Below are 20,293 nucleotides of genomic sequence, written 5' to 3' on the forward strand. Positions count from 1 at the left end.
TTGACGTACTCCTTTTCCTATTTGAAACCAGTCTGTTGTTCCATGTCCAGTTCTAACTGTTGTTTCCTGACCTGCATACAGGTTTCTCAAGAGGCAGATCAGGTAGTCTGGTATTCCCATCTCTTTCAGAATTTTCCACAGTTTATTGTGATCCACACAGTCAAAGGCTTTGGCATAGTCAATAAAGCAGAAATAGATTTTTAAAAATACTATCTTATGTAGCATTGTTATATATCTTATGTAGTATTTATATATATCTTATGTAGTATTATATATCTTATGTAGCAATATGTAGTGTTATGAATCTTATGTAGTATTTTTATGTAGTATTTTCATGTAGTATCTTTATGATTTTCAAAAATAGTGTCTTAAACCTATTTTATAATAAGTATTGGTGCTGTCTCACTCGGAGACAAACTCATACATAAGACACAAAACAATTACATTTAATTAAAGATGATTTTTTTTTTAAATTTTTTAACTGGAGGATAATTGTTTTACAATATTGTGTTGGTTTTTGCCATACATCAATATGAATCAGACTTAGGTATACACATATCCCCTCCCTCTAGAACTCCCTGCCACCCTCCACCCCATCTTATTCCTCCAGGTTTTCACAGAGCACCAGTTTGAGCTCCCTGGGTTAATTACAGATAATTCTTTAGCATGCAAAGCTAGCTGAAATTTTTGCTCTTAGGGTTAGTAAGTCTTTCCTTACTAATGGTAGATGTATAAGGTGTGGCAGTCTTTAGGGATGTAACCAGTATTTCAGTTGTTCTGGTGGGATTCCAAATCTCTCATGCCATGTAACTTGCTTCAGTCACTGTAATGTAATGTGGAAGTCGAGTAGGTATAAGGTGTTTCCTTTTGGGCAGTAGGTTTGTTGAGAGTATGTGGTAAGTCACATGCCTGCCTCTGTACCACAGTGAAATTCATAGATGCGGATGTTCTCTCATCTCAAGCCCCTGAGTGAGCATGAGATGGGGCAGAGTTGCTGCCAAGCTAAGAAACCAATAGAGCAAGATTGAGAGACATATTTTGTTCTTTGAAGTCTCCCAAACTCAGGAATTGTTACTATAGCACCATGTAGCTTATTCTGGGGGATATTACAGCTTTCTCTAGCAGTTAGGGCAGTAACTGAATTGTATGATGCAGAACCAACAGCAACTTAACTATAGAGGCTATCAGATTGAAAATCACTTAACTCTAACATTACCTCTTCCCACTGCTCTACAGTCGGGTAAATGTGAACCACTCTAGTGGCTGAAACTCTCTTTCCTACCACTTTTTGGACACTCCCAAGACTTAGAAATGAACAGATTGACCTGGGTCCACTGGGGAAAGAGAATCAGATTTAGTGATTCGATGTGAAAGACTAAATGGAGGGAGGGGTCATGCTTACTGGAATCCATGTTAGAAAAAAATGAACATTTCTCTAAAGTGAGTTGTAGGGATTTCTAAATCAGTTCTGAGGTTTGATGATTCAGTAAGTTGATATTTTTGCATATTGAGGATCTGTTATGAAGTAAAACTGTAAGACCTACAAAGAAGCAAATTGCAAGAACAAAAGGGCCACTGAAGTCAAACATTCCTAATTATCAAGTCACATTATGTAGGTTTTGCACAAAGCCCCTTCTGTGATTTTTCTCAGATATCTTGTTAACTTAAACCTAGAAGCCTCAAAGATGGATGAATCTCAATAAATTGACACCATTGTGTTAAAACTCTACATTAACTACTTGTCATATTATTATAGTTTGATGATTATATCATAATCATCAAAATTCCTTTTTTAGGGAGTCTGAAATGCAGTACTTTGGTGCAGTCTCAAAAATGACAGAACGATCTCTGTTTGTTTACAAGGCCAATCATTCAATATCACACTAATCTAAGTCTATGTCACAACCACTAATACCAAAGAAGCTGAAGTTGAATAGTTCTGTGAAGACCAACAAGACCTTCTAGACCTAACACAAAAACAAGATGCCCATTTCATCATAGGGGACTGGAATGCAAAAGTAGGAAGGCAAGAAATACCTAGAGTAACAGGCAAGGTTGACCTTAGAGTACAAAATGAAGCAGGGCAAAGGGTGAGTTTTGCCAAGAGAATGCACTGGTCATAGCAAACACCCTCTTCCAACAACACAAGAGATGACTCTACACATGGACATCACCAGATGATCAATACTGAAATCAGATTGACTATATTCTTTGCAGCCAAAGATGGAGAAACTCTACACAGTCAGCAAAAACAAGACCAGGAGCTGACTGTGGCTCAGATCATGAAATTCGTATTGCAAAATTCAGACTGAAATTGAAGAAAGTAGGGAAAACCACTAGACCATTCAGATATGATCCAAATCAAATCCCTTATGATTATACAGTGGAAGTGAGAAATAGAATCAAGGGATTAGAACTAATAGACATACTGCCTGACGAACTATGGACAGAAGTTCCTAACATTGTCCAGGAGGCAGTGAAAAAACCATCCCCAAGAAAAAGAAATGCAAAAAGGCAAAATGGTTGAGGAGGCCTTACCAATAGCTGAGAAAAGAAGAGAAGAGAAAGGCAAAGGAGAAAATGAAAGATATACCCATTTGAATGCAGAGTTCCAAAAAATAGCAAGACGAGATAAGGAAGCATCCCTCAGTGATCAGTGCAAAGAAACAGAGAAAAACAATAGAATGGAAGAGACTGGAGATCTCTTCAAGAAAACTAGAGATACCAAGGGAACATTTCATGCAAAAATGAGCTCAATAAAGGACAGGAATGATATGGACCTAAGAGAAGCAGAAGATATTAAGAAGAGGTGCCAAGAATACAAAGGAAAACTATACAAAAATATCTTAATGACCCAGATAACCATGATGGTGTGATCACTCTCCTAGAGCCAGACATGCTGGAGTGTTAAGTCAAGTGGGTCTTAGGAAGCATCACCAAGATAAACGAAACTAGTGGAGTGATGAAATTCCAGATTAGCTATTTCAAATCCTAAAAGATGATGCTGTGAAAGTGCTGCACTCAATATGTCAGCAATTGGGGAAACTCAACAGTGGCCACAGGACTGGAAAAGGTCAGCTTTCATTCCAATCCCAAAGAAAGGCAATGCAAAGAATGTTCAAACTACCACACAAATGTACTCATTTCTCACACTAGCAAAATAATGCTCAAAATTCTTCAAGTTAGGCTTCAACAGTACATTAACTTAGAGCTTCCAGATGTTCAAGCTGGATTTAGAAAAGGCAGAGGAACCAGAGATCAAATTGCCAACATCCATTGGATCATAGAAAAAGCAAGAGAATTCCAGAAAAACATCTAGTCTTCTGCTTCATTGACTACGCTAAAGATTTTGACTGTGGGGATCACACCAAACAGTGGAAAATTCTTAAAGAGATAGGAATACCAGACCACCTTACCTGCCTCCTGAGAAACGTGTATGAGGCTCAGGAAGCAACAGTTAGAACCAGACATGGAACAATGGACTGGTTCCAAATTGGGAGAGGAGTACATCAAGGCTCTGTATTGTCACCCTGCTTATTTAATCATGTGATTAAATACAGAGTACATCATGTGAAATACTGGACTGGATGAAGATCAAGCTGTAATCAAGATTTCCAGGAGAAATATCAATAACCTCAGATATGCAGATGACACCACCCTTATGACAGAAAGCGAGGAGGAACTGAAGAGCCTCCTGATGAATGTGAAAGAAGAGAGTGAAAAAGCTGGCTTAAAACTCAACATTCAAAAATGAAATCATGGCATCGTTCCCATCAGTTCATAGCAAATAGATGGGAAAGCAGTAGAAACAGTGACAATCTTTATTTTCTGGGGCTCTGAAATCACGCAGATGGTGACTGCAGCCATGAAATTAAAAGATGCTTCCTCCTTGGAAGAAAAGCTATTGCAAACCTAAGCAGCATATTAAAAAGCAGAGACATTACTTCGCTGTCAAAGTACCATCTAGTCAAAGCTTTGGTTTTTCTAGTAGTAGCTGAGTGTTGAAGAATTGATGGTTTTGAACTGTGGTGTTGGAGAAGACTCTTGAGAGTCCCTGGACTGCAAGATCAAGCCAGTCAATTATAAAGAAAATCAATCCTGAATATTCATTAGAAGATGTGATGCTGAAGTTGCAACTATAGTTTTGGCTACCTGTTGGAAAAAGCTGAGTCATTAGTAAAGAACTCTATGTTGGGAAAGATTGAAGGCAGGAAGAAAAGAGGATGCCAGAGGACCAGATGGTTGTATGGCATCACCAACTCAATGGACATGAGTTTGAGTAAGCTCCCAGAGATGGTGAAGGATAGGGAAGCCTAATGCGCTGCAGTCCATGGGGTTGCAAAGAGTCAGACTCGACTGAACAACTGAACAACAACAACATCTTATTAAGAAGGTGATTTAGCATGTTCTTAGAAAGCACTGGATCCATTTTATTTAGATCCTAGTAATCGTGTTGGAAGTAACAGTGCTTCTTTAATTCTGCATATAAACACATTGTGATTCATTCATAAATAGTCATGCTTTCCAATTTGTAATATCCACTTTTCCTTAGTAGCTTTCTGAAAGTTTCTTAAATGTGGTGTTCATCTTTTTAGATGCTGCTTATTTTCAGATATATATTTATATTCTGTCTTGGTTCTAGAAACATTTGTAGAGTCCTTTTCTACTTTTCCTCTGTCTAGAAAACAGTCATAAGATCAATAAAAAGTTGGTTAATTGGATGGAATACAGAAGTTATAAAATTACATCTTCTCTTAAATCAGATAAATGAGACTGGAACATTGTGTATGATGGCAATGCCTCTCTCAATGTGCATGTTAAATACAAATATGGAAACACTGGCACAGATGTCTTGGGATCCACTTCTTAATTATCCATACTTTTGTTTTCCAATATCAACTTTGAAATTCTACATACTCCCTACTATCAAGACTGCATGACTTTCTTGTCTGGGACCCTACAGAATTTTATTCATAGCTCTATATATCAAATGTTTGATTGCCTCATACATGTGTGTAGTTTGTGTTCCATTAGTTTGTGAGCTTATTAAGGTAATGACAGTATCTGGTTTTCTCTTGTTTCCATGTGCCTGATGCTAAACTTGACTCAGGGGAAGTGTTCAATAACTGAATCCCCATTGAAAGAATGAATGCATGAGTGAGTATTATGTCTCCCCAACTCTATGGCTTCTTAAGAACAAGAATGGTATCTTACACTTCATTGAATCTCTTCCTTAAATATTGTTTAAAATTGTCAAAATAGTTCATAAAGAACAAGAGAGGATGAGGAAAGAAAGTCACACCCAGAGTTTTTGTTTGTCGCATTTAGATTTAGGAATCTTAGCTATCCTTTTTCTTTGTCGATAGCAAGGGGTTGGGGGAAAAAGTTAGAATAACATATTGTAGAAGCCAAGGTTTCATTTATTAGAGTATTGGTCAGGTTTACAGAAAATAGCCATAAAGTTCTTTGAGACATCTCCAATAGTGAGGTGACATCAATGTCCTCTTTCCTAGAATCTAGATGAACTTATAATTGCCTCAACCACTAAGGAACACAGTAGAGAGGGCACTATGGAACTTTCAAGCTGACACCAGGAAAGGCTTCTGCCTCTTTCACTGCAAAGCTTGTTGATGGGATACTGAACTGCCATGTACAAAGTCTGACTAGTCTGAGACTTCCACGCTGAAGGAGCCAAACAGAATTTTCAGTACACATTGGCAGCTGGCCCTCAGCAGGCAGTCTGAGAGGCTACCCAAGTCAAGATTCCACATAACCTCAGCCCAAGCTAAAATCTGACTACAATCATCTGAGAGATCTGGATGAGAAGTCCCCAGCTTCACCCTTCCAAATTCCTCACCCACAAAACTGTGAACAACATAAAATGGTAAATCACTGTATCTTGGGGTATTTGTTGTGTAAAAATAAGCAGATTTCACTGAGTTTTTTTCCATTGTTAATGTTCTTTCCTGGACTTGTGCTCAGTTGTATCACAGTCTTTGTGGCCCCATGCAATGTAGCCCATCAGGCTCCTCTGTCCATGGAATTTTCCAGACAAGAATACTAGAGTGGGGTGCCATTTTCCTACTCCAGGGAATCCTCATGACCCAGGGATCAAAATTGAGTCTCTTGTGTATCTTGCATTGGCAGGAGGATTCTTTACCACTAGCACCACCTGGGAAGCTCCTTATTGGACTTATCCTCTTAATACACTGGCCATTCAAGATTCAAACGACTCTTGCTTGTTCAGAGGATAAAAGTGAAAGTGAAAATCTCTCAGTCATGTCCAACTCTTTGTGACCCCATGGATGATATAGTCCATAGAACTCTCCAAGCCAGAATACTAAAGTGGGTAGCTGTTCTCTTCTCCAGGGGATCTTCTCAACCCAGGGATTGAACCAGGTCTCCCATATTGCAGGCAGATTCTTTACCAGCTGAACCACCAGGGAAGCCCAGGAATACTGGAGTAGATAGCCTATCCCTTCTCTAAGGGAATCTTCCCAACCCAGGAATCAAACTGGGGTTTCCTGCATTGCAGGCAGATTCTTCACCAGCTGAGCTACCAGGGAAATGCATCAGTAAAATGATCTGAGGATAAGCAGTAAAATTATCAGAGGATAAGTCATCAATAAAAAATGAATTTTGTTAATACGGGAGCAATTCTAATTGGGAAGAGTTCTTAGGCCCAAACCTGAAGATCAGAATCTGTCACTTAGAGTGTGACTTACTCAAGTCATTTCAACTTCTTGGCCTCAGTTTGTTCATCTGCAAAAATTGTTTTGAGATAGAAATTAAATGAATTAGATATTGGTAAAATTCCTTACATATCGTAATGTGGTAGTAAATGTTCATCAACTGTTTTTCTGAGGGAAAAAATTCCCAATTTGTAGAAGCTGCCAATTTTTGTGGTGTAAAGAATCCCAACATGCACAATTTCATGCTGTTAATGTTACTGAGCACCAAGGTGGGAAGGATTGAGAAGTTTATTGAGATTTTCATGAATTATCCTAATTCCCAGCATCCTGACTCTTTTCTAAATTTTTGGAATTTATTATTTATGCTATTAATTTGACATTTAACTGCATCTTTATTTTAGATGTGTTTGATATTTATATCTTATTATTTTTAATTTAAACATTATTCTGTAACTGATATTTATAGGTCTTATTTCTCAAGCTAGAACATAGGTTGTTTGAAGAGAAATTTTTGTATTGTGCTTCTGTGTCTCCACTGTATCTTGCCCTTTTTGAGTAGATGCTTGTTAAATAGTTTTTTGTTTCTGTTTTTCCAGTGTGTAAATAATGTTTAAACATTTCCCTCAATTTCTCATGCTGAATAAATTCAGCCTAATGTTTTTATTTACATTCATAGCTGGCAAACAGTAAGCCTATTTGGCTATTTTTCTTGTAAGGTGCTATTTTTTCTAAATGACATAGATCAGTTTTATTTACAGTTATTTTAAATTATAGATTTAAAATACAATAATAATTAACAAGGAAAGAGGTTGAGAAAATGGAATGTTTGGTAGAGTTTTATATTAAGATAAATTCTTCAGGAAATCAGTTCATAATGTTGCCTACTTTCTTCCAATATAAGTGATCAGATTGTAAAATACTGACGGAGCTGCAGGCTTAAAGAATCGTTCACCATTTCATTGTTTACAGGAACAAATGCTCAATCTGATTGCAAAATATGCTTCAGACAGCTGTTAAAAGGTTCTTTGGTTCATTTTTGTTTCTAAGAAAGGGGATATTAATATTGTTGAATGTTCAAATTATGCAAGTGACATTTATTGTAGAGCATAGTATTAATTACTAACTGAATCAATGAGAAAAACAAAAGGCAATTGTTTGATTCAAACTACAAGGTTGGGGAAATTTATATGTGTGTATCTGTGTTTATTTTCTATTCCCCTAATATCTTGCATCAAGAGATAAGCCAGTCTTCAAAAAACGAACTCCTTGGAGAAGAAATTGGTGCAATTCACCATCCTTTCCCAAATTGGAGTAATTTAGATAGAAATAAATTATAATGGTGCTTATCTCAGGCTTTTGAGCACATGCCAAAAACTGTTCATTAGTTGTCCCCAGAGGGGATCAGAACAGTAATAATGGCAGTATCTGGGTGAAGGTAAATAGCCAGAGCATCACCACAAATGGCATTGATCGATAAGATTACTCATATTTTCCAGACCAAGAAAACTAAAAAACATAAATCATTTCAGTTATATACGGATGCTCTAGAAAATGAGTAAATAAAATTTCCCCTCTAATGGTTGTATTTGCATTGAATGTGGATTTATGTGCTATTGTTTCTCAAAAAGAAAGAAAAAGTGAAACACCAGATATATGTAACCTAGGGGGACTTCCGTGGTGCTCCAGTAGTTAAGACTTTGTGCTTCTATTGCAGGGGGCACAGGTTTGACCCCTGTTTGGGGAACTAAGATCCTTCATGTTGTGGGTTGAAGAGAAAAAAAAAAAATGTATTATCTAGGAAGTAGGCTGAAAATCATCAGTAGTACTAATATATTATATGCTGCAGAATAATACTTTTTTCAGAGCTATCACTGATCTTAAAATGTTTAATAAAGTAGAAGGCTAGTAATATTAATAACATGTGTTTGAATTTTATAAATAAGAGACCCTGGAGAGGAAGAGAAGTCTATGGATACTGTAACTATTAGGAACCCAGAATCTGACCTCAAAGTGACTTTGGGAGGCAGAAAATTATCAGGAAAATATTGTTAGGTTTATCAAATATTCTTGTTCCCCTGAAGTAGGGCACAGACATTGGAAAGAGCAGATATGAAAGGGCAATACCAACTGAACAGTCAGTGGTTATCTTGTGCTGTGTGTGCTCAGTCATGTCTGATTCTTTGCAACCCCAGAGACTGTAGCCTGCCAGACTCCTCCGTTAGCAGAATTTCCCAGGCAAGACTATTGGGATGGGTTGCCATTTCCTATTCCAGGGGATCTTCCCAACCCAGGGATTGAACCTGTATCTCTTGTGTCTCTTGCAATGGCAGGCTGATTCTTTACCACTAGGGTCACCTGAGAAGCCTTATGGCTATCTTGGTGGTAACCAAAAGAGACTGATGACTGCCAGAAAGGTCTGGGATTCTTTGAAAGACCATTAAGGCAAAATAGTGTGTGGGGAAGATGAGGGGGTTTCTTAGCACATAAGAATGTCTTAATGTGAATTTCATAGCAAGCTAGAAGCTAGAAGTTGAAATTTAGTTGGTTCCAGGGAAATAAAAAAATGCAACGTTTCTTACATATGTCATTTTGTGCCCTGAGACTTAAACCCACTATGTTGATTATAGCTATATGTGTTGTATGATTTTATGAGAAGTTTCTGTAAAAGCATGCTTGAAGCTTTGATAATGATTCTTTTTGAGAAGTGGCATGGGATCGAGGGTGGGATTGGATTCACTGTTTCTTGGCAAAATTTGGAGAGTGTTTACATTTGTTAAACCAAGTACATGTGTTATTTCTAAATAAAAAATAAAGAATGAAGGCCTCCATAAACCATACATGTTTACGTATTATATAATAGCCATGTCACATTACAGGGATCTATATATATCCATATGTTAATATTTAAAGAAGTTAATCCTTTTTAAAACTCTGCATTAAATTACCACACTACAAATCTTAATGCTGTACTAATTGTTGAATTTTTTTAAATGTTTGTCGTGGGAAGCAAATTGCTCAGTGAAGGGCATGTCTTGTGCTTAATAATAGACAAATGGTCTGTTTAATATGGCTGGAGAGAGAGAACAAAATATGCCTTCATTTAGCTGGTCTTAAATTTCTCTCTATCTGTCTCTTTTCCTTGATCTCTCTTTCTGTCTCCCTACCCAGAATGCTGCTGCTGCTACAGCTGCTAAGTCGCTTCAGTCATGTCCGACTCCGTGCGACCCCAATACTCTTTTAAAAAAGTGTCTTCTTTTGGTTTCTTGATTCTACTTTTGCTCTCACTTTAAAATTCAGTAGGCACAAAAATAATTTGTATTTCCAGGGACACTACTGAATGTGAAATGCCTTTTCAGTCAAAATGGGTTAATCATTATTCTTTTCTTGAATAAGGGCAAATGAACTGCCCATGCTTTTGAAATCAGAGCTAGAATATATAGAAATTTAAATAAACCTTTCATTTACACAAAAATCACTTCTCAACCAGCTCCTTTTCTGATGGAGAATGTATACTAGGCAACATCCAAATATTTCATCTACTCAACATGGATTCATGAAAGATTTTCCCAAAGTTGATTTTCAAAAGATTTCACATGCCAACAAAACATAAGCCATATTTAAGGAGAAAAAAAATGTTCTAAATGGACTTTTTAGTTTGTTTTTAGTCTTCTTACTAAACATTTTTCTAATATTTAAATTTAATTAAAAAGAGAAAAAGGTTATTTTTCAAAGGTAACTTTGCCATTAAAAAAAAAAATCTTATTTTTAGAGAGAGAAAAATGAGAGAAATAAAACACCTCAAGAAATGGCAGCAAAGTATTTGCCCTTTGGCCAAGACACCAAATTGTCTTTTGGCCTCATTCTAGATACAAAACCATATCATCAAGCCAGTGGCAGGGATGATATGCTATACATGCTCTACTTCTTAGCAGCCAACCCCAAGTAAACATAAATCAATCAAAATTGATCACCACTGTATATCTGATCAAACTTGATTGGTCAATATAAGTGGCCTAGTAAAAAACCATCATGGTTATATCAGTAGGAAATCAGTTATGATCGATCAAGTTGATCAACTGGTAAGCTAAGCTATTAGTTGACTAAATCTTATTTCTTTATCTGAGCTTTACAGACATGAGTTTTGACTTCTACCTTCTTGTGCAGTGAGGAAAACATGATCAAAAACATATGAAAAGGCAGTCAATGCAATGTTGAGGATGTCCGTTTCTTGATCTGTGTGGATGGTAACTTGAATGTATTCACCTCCTGAAAATATATTGAGTTTTATACTTAGGAAGTGTGCAGTTTTCTGAGTGTGTGTTATACTGAGACTTTTTTTTTTTTTTTAAGTTTTAAAACAGTCAGTGTCCTCTAGGATGTGTTGATGTGGGGATTTTTATCCTGAGGTGATGAAAGGATTGCAAATGACATTTTGATGCTTCTTATATCATTATTTTCTTACTTGTGCCCAAAGCAAAGACTTTTTCCAACCAAAAGATTTGTTACAATTGCCTTTTTCCTATGTTTTATACTCATAGCCCCTTGAAATAATTTTCTTTAGGTTTGTCATATTAATAGATAAGTTGATCTCTGTGATTACTTGGATCACTTTGATTTGGGTATTTAATTTCTCGTTCATGAGCCTTAGGCCCCATTCTTGAAATTACTGTTTTCCAGGTAAACACAAAAGAGAGTAAATGCAATGAGGGCTCAACCACATGAATAGTTCCCATGTATTCAAAATATCAAATTATTTAGAAAGATTGGTTCTTAAGTTCTGTGTGTTAAAAAAAAAAATTGTGATGAATGAAAACTTTCCATGGGATTTATTTTTTCCCATAAATTCTGATATTCATAAGGAATTCCTTTTTCCCCCATATTCCATAAATACTGAGACTTCTTCCCCAGAAATATGTGCATACTTAAGGACATCTTTCATTTAGTATAGTAGTTTTTCACCTTAAAAATAATTGACTCCTGCATTTTGATCTTTCCTCAAAGGACTCAAATGTCTAAAATTTGCTAAACAAAAAGGTGAATAGAAGGAACAGTATGCATGGCAATATGAAGTTGATTGATCATTACCATCAGTATTACCACAATGGCTATGTTTATTTATTTCTCTACCAAGCGAGATTCTAAGTGTTTCATCTGTAGCCAATAAATCATTATATTAATAACTCTATTAAGTGATCACCACTATTGTATTCATTTTATAAGTTAAACAACAACAGAAGCAATAGCAAACTTGAGACCTGTAAGTAAGTGAAAAGAAAATGCAAGTTACTCCGTCATGACCAACTTTTTGTGACCCCGTGGGCCATAGTCCTCCAGGCTCCTCTGTCCATGGAATTCTCCAGGCAAGAATACTGGAGTGGGTAGCCATTCCCTTCTCCAAGAGATCTTCCCAACCCAGGGATTAAACCCATGTCTCCTGCTTGGCAGGAAGACTCTTTACCACCTGAGCCACCAGAGAAGCCTTTAATGATAACCACCAAATTGAGGATAGAGCAACTTCTTGGAAGAGGGAGAACAGAGGATTGGGACAGGGAACATAGGAATGTCACAGCTCAATTTTTTCTTTCGCACACTAGGTGGATAGCAGGTGCATGAATGGATGCTGTATCACTCTCATGTCTTTTGATTATTTATATCAGGAAGCAACAGTTAGAATGGACATGTAACAATAGACTGGTTACAAATAGGAAAAGAAGTATGTCAAGTCTATATTTGTCACCCTGCTTATTTAACATATATGCAGAGTACATCATGAGAAACGCTGGGCTAGAGGAAGCACAAGCTGGAATCAAGATTGCTGGGAGAAATATCAATAACCTCAGATATGCAGATGACACCAGCCTTATGGCAGAAAGTGAAGAACTAAAGAGCCTCATGATGAAAGTGAAAGAGGAGAGTGAAAAAGTTGGCTTAAAGCTCAACATTCAGGAAATGAAGATCATGGCCTCAGGTCCCATCACTTCATGGGAAATAGACGGGGAAACAATGGAAACAGTGACAGACTTTATTTTTGGGGGCTCCAAAATCACTGCAGATGGTGATTGCAGCCATGAATTTAAAAGACGCTTACTCCTTGGAAGGAAAGTTATGACCAACCTAGACAGCATATTAAAAAGCAGAGACATTACTTTGTCAACAAAGGTCCGTCTAGTCAAGGCTATGGTTTTTCCAGTAGTCATGTATGGATGTGAGAGTTGGATCAAAAAGAAGGCTGAGAGGTGAAGAATTGATGCTTTTGAACTGTGGTGTTGGAGAAAACTCTTGAGAGTCCCTTGGACTGCAAGGAGATCCAACCAGTCCATCCTAAAGGAAATCAGTCCTGAGTGTTCATTGGAAGGATTGATGTTAAAACTCCAATACTTTGGCCACCTGATGTGAAGAACTGACTCATTTGAAAAGACCCTGATGCTGGGAAAGATTGAAGGCTGGAGGAGAAGAGGATGGCAGAGGATGAGATGGTTGGATGGCATCAACGACTCAATGGACATGGGTTTGAGTAAACTCCGGGAGTTGGTGATGGACAGGGAGGCTTAGCATGCTGTGGTCCATGGGGTCGCAAAGAGTCGGACATGACTGAGTGACTGAACTGAACTGAAATATTATTTTGTGTCCACCCACTACTTAAAAAAAAAAAACAAAAACACAAGGCACATAGGAATGCAGAAGCACTAGTGTCAGCATCCACTATACCTATGTCTCTCACACTCATTTGGGTATGTTATAGTTTAAAAATGTACACATTTAGTTACTTTAACGTAGAAAGGGTAATATGGTTAAAAAAAAAAAAGTGGTGCTTTTACAATATGCCCCAATATCAAAACCCTATAGTAATTTTAGTTTTGTAGATTTTTGGAGCCAGAAAGAACACATCTGGTTTGTATGATGTTGAGGCCAAGTAACATAGGTGGTCTAGATGAAATTAAAATAATTCAGTTGGATTGAAAAAGACAACAACAACAACAAAAGCCATTTCAGGGAACAAAGTTTAGGATTCTAATGAAGAAAATAATAGGCTTTGGTGGGGATAGGGAAGATGAGAAGATAAAGGGAACCATCCAAGGGAAAATATTTTAACTGCATAGAAGTTTAAGTTGCTCACATATTTAAAACACTTAACAGATGAGAAGGGGACTAAAATAGATGACCTTCAAGTAACTTTTTGATTGGCCTCTGCCTCCAATCATTTTGAGAAACAAACAAAAAACAGTTAAATGAATAAGACATGTAAATCTCTCCTAGCTAGTGTTTAATATAGATTTGAACACACATGAGTAACACTGCAAATAGTTCAAAGGCACATTAATTAATGAGAGGAAAATCAAATTCCAATTTGCTGACCTATTTGGTTATGATTCAAAAAACCATAAGGATTTATCAAAAATTCACTCAAGTTTACTTATTATTAACCATGCAGGAAATGAGGGCATAGTCATAATTTAATGTCAGCAAGTGTCCCATTTGGGAACAGTTGAATTAAATGTAGACCTTTAGACTTCATGCTGGGAGAAAGCAGAGAGAGATTGAAGGTATAAGTACTCTGGACAGATTTAACATGATCCCAGAGGAGGGAAAATGACTTTTGCTGAAGTAGATTAAGAGACTATGTTAAGCAAGTTACACTGTAATTATAGCTGTAATTGTATTCACACTACCGCATGAATAGGGGTCCAATAAACCCATTCCAAACTCCCTGGATACCTCTTTCTTACTCCCAATCTGTACTGAAGATATTTCAGAATTTTTATTTTAGTTAAATATTGCTCAGTGATAAAAAGGAATGACTTTGTCAGTGATAGTGAGGTGGGTGAACATAGGCCCATTATACAGAGTGAAGTAAATCAGAGAGAAAAAAAAGCAAATATCATATATTAATGCATATATATGAAATCTCAAAAATAGTAGTGATGAACTTACTTGCAAGGAAGGAATGGAGACACAGATGTAGAGAACGGACTTGTGGCCATAGTAGGGAAAGGAGAGGGTGGGGTGGATGGAAAAGGAGCATTGACATATATACAGCATCATGTGTAAAACAGATAGCTGGTGGAAAGTTGCTGTATGACACAGGGACCCCAGCCTGGTGCCCGGTGATGACCTAGATGTGTGGGATTGGTGAGGGAAGGGAGGCTCAACAAGGAAGAGATATGTGTATAATTATGACTGATTCATGTTGTTATACAGCAGAAACAAATACAATATTGTAAAGCAAATTTCCTCCAATTAGAAAAAATAAATGTAAAAAATGTGATTAGTTTCAGGGAAGGGAAGGTCCTCTATTTGTCATGTAAACAGATGCCACTAAAAGTTTAATGTACTGGGGGAAATGCCATAGGATATTTCAGAACTTAACAGTCAGTCCAGAAAATCTTCAAGTGATTTAATTGCAGAAATTATTTTTGTTGAATGGAATGGTTTCCAGTAAGTCAGAAGAGTAAGGAAAATCAGTTGAAATAGGCCAAATGTAAATTCAACCAATTCTTACTCAACTTAACAAAAACAAACAAACAAACAAAAAACACACCAAAAACAACAATGTGCTATTCACTATACAGATTCTGCCTGTGAAATGTGATATTGAATTTCTCATGAGTTTTCATTAATGTTCAGTGTCTCAATTAGACTATGAGAATGTTAGTATATAAATTGTAGTCTATAGTTTTGGGATCAAAATTGCTTAATGAACCTGTATACTGCTTCAGAATATTCTTACTTCCTTTTTACTTAAAGACCTATCAACATTTCTTTTCAGTTCAGTTCAGTTCAGTCGCTCAGTCGTGTCCAACTCTTTATGACCCTATGAATTGTAGCGTGCCAGGCCTCCCTGTCCATCATCACCAACTCCCGGAGTTCACCCACACTCATGTCCATTGAGTCAGTGATGCCATCCAGCCATCTCATCCTCTGTCGTCCCCTTCTCCTCCTGCCCCCAATCCCTCCCAGCATCAGAGTCTTTTCCAGTGAGTCAACTCTTCACATGAGGTGGTCAAAGTACTAGAGTTTCAGCTTTAGCATCAGTCCTTCCAAAGAAATCCCAGGGCTGATCTCCTTTAGAATGGACTGGTTGGATCTCCTTGCAGTCCAAGGGACTCTCAAGAGTCTTTTCCAACACCATAGTTCAAAAACATCAATTCTTCAGTGCTCAGCTTTCTTCACAGTCCAACTCTCACATCCATACATGACTACTGGAAAAACCATAGGCTTGACTAGACGGACCTTTCTTGGCAAAGTAATGTCTCTGATTTTTAATATGCTATCTAGGTTGGTCATAACTTTCTTAGGGTAGGTTTAATATGGATGAACTCTTTTAGTTTTTGCTTGTCTCATGCTTGTCACAAAAGTTCGTTATATCTTCTTCAGTTCTGAATGATAATCTTGCTGGAAAGCGTATCTAGGTTGCAAGTCTTCCCTTTTCGGTACTTTAAACATATAATACTACTCCCTTCTGGCTTCAAGTGTTTCTGCCAAAAAAAGAAAAATCAGTTGATAGTCTTATGGGGGTTTCCTTGTATGTGACTTTGTTTTTCTCTTGCTGACTTTAAAATTCTCTCTCTAACTTTTGCTGTTTTAATATGATATATATTGGTGTAGGTCTATTTGAGTTCATTTTTTGAAACCCTCTGTGCTTCCTGTACCTGGATGTCTGTTTTCTTCTTCAATCTTGGGAAGTTTCTATCAAATACATTTTGACTCTCTCTCTCTTTTCCTTCTGGGATCCCTAGAATGTAAATGCTGGTACATTTGATGTCATCCCAAAGATCTCTTATCCTGTTCTTATTTATTTAAATGTATTCTCTTTTTCTGATTGAGTGATTTATATTATCCAATCTTCCAGATCACTTATGCATTCTCTAATAAAAGTGTGGTAGAAATGTGATATTCTGCCAATAAATGTTGAAAAACCTATAGATTTGTTCTTTTAAAAAACAGGTTTTGAGTAGTATCCACCTGATTGCTGTCAAAATTCTGGGCAAAGCACCATTAGAGACAGCAAACTGAGCAAATAAAGAGAACAATTGCACCTTGTTAAAAACATCAAATGTAAAGTGCCCTGAGGGAAGAATGTGTGTGGTGTCTTCTAGAAACAGAAAAAAAAAAAAAGTGTAGAAAATAATTAACCGTAGAGAGTTTGGTATCAGAGGAGGCAGATAATTGAGGTGGGGCCACATCATGTAGGATTTTGGGAGCCACCAAATGTGTTTGGATTTTATTCCAAATAAAATGTGAAGTCTTTAAGGGTTTTTAAGATGCCAATGCTATGATTTATGACATCTGGGAGTGTGCTTTTATCTTAGCCCTATTTCTTCATAAAATATTTTAATAATAATTTAGCAGTTTGACTATTGTACTCTTAAAATTTTACAAGACTCTACAAATTTTTCTATGCTATTCAACATTTGAGAGTACTCATACACAACTTTCTTTACTTATTGAGTTGAACTTATTTAATAACTCAACAAACCATTTTAATACAAGTTGAAATTACTGAAAGTGCACACACAAACACACACACATACACAGATGTACTGGTTTTTTGGATTTCTTTAGATATTCTCCTTAAAAATTTAATAAGCCAGTTGTATCCTACTGCAAAAACTGGTGTTAATAGTTCCACCAGCAAAAATTTATCATAAACATTAATATATTCTCATAGAAATATTTCCCTCACTTTGAGGCTAAAATATCAATATGCCAATAAACAATCATGTTATGTTGCAAACTTTGCAAACACCATTGGCCAAACACATTTTAATAGGCCATACTTGTTTAGACAGCATAAGAAACTGCCTATGAATTGTTGTGAGTAAGGAGGCCTCAAGGGTATTTGGTTCCCCCAGATATTCTTAATTTGGAGCAATCAGGAAGCTAGTGTGCACCTTAAAGTTTATTTGTTCACTGTAAGAGAATAAAGAATAGGTTATTTAAGGTAAGTGTTAGTTGCTCAGTTGTGTCTGACTCTTTGTGACCCCATGGACCATTAACCCACCAGGCTCCTCTGTCCATGGAATTCTCCAGGCAAGAATAGTGGAGTGGGTAGCCATTTCCTTCTCCAGGGGATCTTCCTGACTCAGGGATTGAACCTGGATCTCCTGAGTTGCAGGCAGATTCTTTAATATCTGAGACACCAGGGGAGCCCAACTTAATGCTAGTTAAGTTATTAAGATATCTTTTTTTTAGGAGAGCACCAGATCCTGAGACACCATGAAAATTATGTTTTGTAGGCAGAGACTTTTCAAATAGAAGATCATAAAGGAAGGGAAGGGCATGTAGGAGATTCTTCTCATCTCCCACTTATGCCAAATGTGGCCTTACTTTTTGCAATATTTAGGAGTAATTTAATTTTTAAGTCAAGATTTACCATCATGGATTTGATTACATTTCCTCTTAACAATATCATCAGTATTGCAAAACATTTTTATAGACATTTCAAGGCTATCCATCAGCAACATACTACTTATTTCAAGATTAATACTGCATTTTATGTGAATTATACTTGGTGCCATCTCAAATTAATTTTGTTGACTCATGAAAGTCATCAAAATTATAGAAAGTTTTCCCGTTTATTTTGTAAAGTAGAAAGGTATTTAGAGATATTAGTAAGAATAGCTACATCAATTTAGAAATATAAGTTAAGTATTTTGGTTTGGGAATCCAAGGTTATGAAAGCAAAACAAATGGTTGTAATCTCTTTGTCATTGTTCAGTATCATCTATTCTTTATTTTCAAAATAGGGACTAAGACATTGTGGAAAATATAGCTATTTCTTAGAGTGAACTTATTAAAAATGATTAATTTGAGTCTAATTTTAAGACCAAAATGTGAGGAATATATTTTGTTTGTTATCTTTTCTCGCTACTTGATATCACATAATTAAAGACAAGACTAAAACCAGAACTAATAAGTATATACATATATATATATATATATATATAGAGAGAGAGAGAGAGAGAGAGAGAGAGAGAGAGAGAGATTTGGGGACTTCATATGGTTAATTTGTGACTGATCCAATAAAACAGAATCAATACTATGCTTGCCTTCAGTTTCAAACAATGTAAGTATTCTCTTTGATAGGAAAATGCTGACTTTTTCTATGTAAGATGGTACAAAAGAGAATTCATTTATTAATTATCTCTGTCCTTAGAATTTCAAAGAATGTTAACCACTAGTAATAAATGAATATGCTTGACTTTGTGAAGGTAAGCTTCCTTCTCTTTTGTAGACACTAGAGCATCACAAGGTCAAGTGGCAGATGGCTTGAGAGTTACATCATACACATATTATACAGCAACTGTGAACGAAAATTGCTGCACAAAATTACCCCCAAATTCGGCTTTAAACAAGGAGCATTTATTATATGACACAGTTTCTAAGGGGTGGGGAACTGGCAAATTAGTTGGGTAGTTCTTCCTGGGAGATCTCTCATAGGGTTACAGTGACTATGTTATCCAGGGCAATGGACATTTGAAGGGTTGACTGGGTCTGAGCATCCACTTCTAAGAAGATTATCTCTCATGGATTTGGTCTGGAAATCTTTGTTTCTTGTCACATGGGCTTCTTCATAGGACTGCCTAAGTGCCCTCAAGACTGAAGCTGGCTTCCCCCATCTTTCTCAGAGAAAGCAGGGCAGAAACAGTAGTGTCCTTTATGACTTAACGTGAGAAGCTCCATCTTATCCCTTCTGCCATATTCTATTTATTGGTTACCCAGTTGCTGTTGCTGTTTAGTCACTAAGTCATGTCTGATACTTTTGAGATCCCAAAGACTGTAATCCACCAGGCTCCTCTGTCCTTGGGACCTTACAGTCAAGAATACTAGAGTGGCTTGCTATTTCCTTCTCCAGGGGATCTTCCCAACCCAAACCAGGGGTAGAATCCATGTCCCCTGTGTTGGCAGGTCACTTCTTTACCACTGAGCCACTGGGGAATAACCCTGAAACAATATGGGAGGAAACTACACAAGGACACGAGTATCAGAAGGCAGAGATCATTGGGTATCATAGTAGAGGCTAAATACTACAAAACTGAAGGATACATTGTGGGGAGATTAGCTTCATATACATTTCCTCTTCTTCCATCTCCTTTTTTTTCACCTTCTCCTCCTTCTTCAGTATGAAAACACACAAATATTAAAAGTTCAGTCATAGTTAACCCTCAAATTTCAGGACACATATGTACTTATGTTCATGTACAGAAATGAACTTATTCATCTGCAATTCAGCATAAAAAAATTTCCCATGTGCAAAACAAAGCAAAACAAATTTTGATTCAGACCCTAAAAAAGAATCCACAAGGAAGCAAACATCACTCCCTATTTTACAAGCAAAAAAATCAAGCTGGTAATCTTTATCAAATTAATCATGGCATTTTTCTTAACTAGTTTTTGCTTGCTTGGTTAGCTTAAGGGTCTCTGAGTATTACAAAACATTTAAAATTTTATTTCAAGAAAGTGATTCTGGGGGCAGTCCCAAGATGGCAGAGGAATAGGATGGGGAGACCACTTTCTCCCCCACAAATTCACCAAAAGATAATTTGAGTGCTGAGCAACTTCCACAAAACAACTTCTGAATACTGGCAGAGCACATCAGG

Source organism: Bos indicus x Bos taurus, chromosome 2 (assembly GCF_003369695.1).
Source record: "Bos indicus x Bos taurus breed Angus x Brahman F1 hybrid chromosome 2, Bos_hybrid_MaternalHap_v2.0, whole genome shotgun sequence".
Taxonomy (NCBI): domain Eukaryota; kingdom Metazoa; phylum Chordata; class Mammalia; order Artiodactyla; family Bovidae; genus Bos; species Bos indicus x Bos taurus.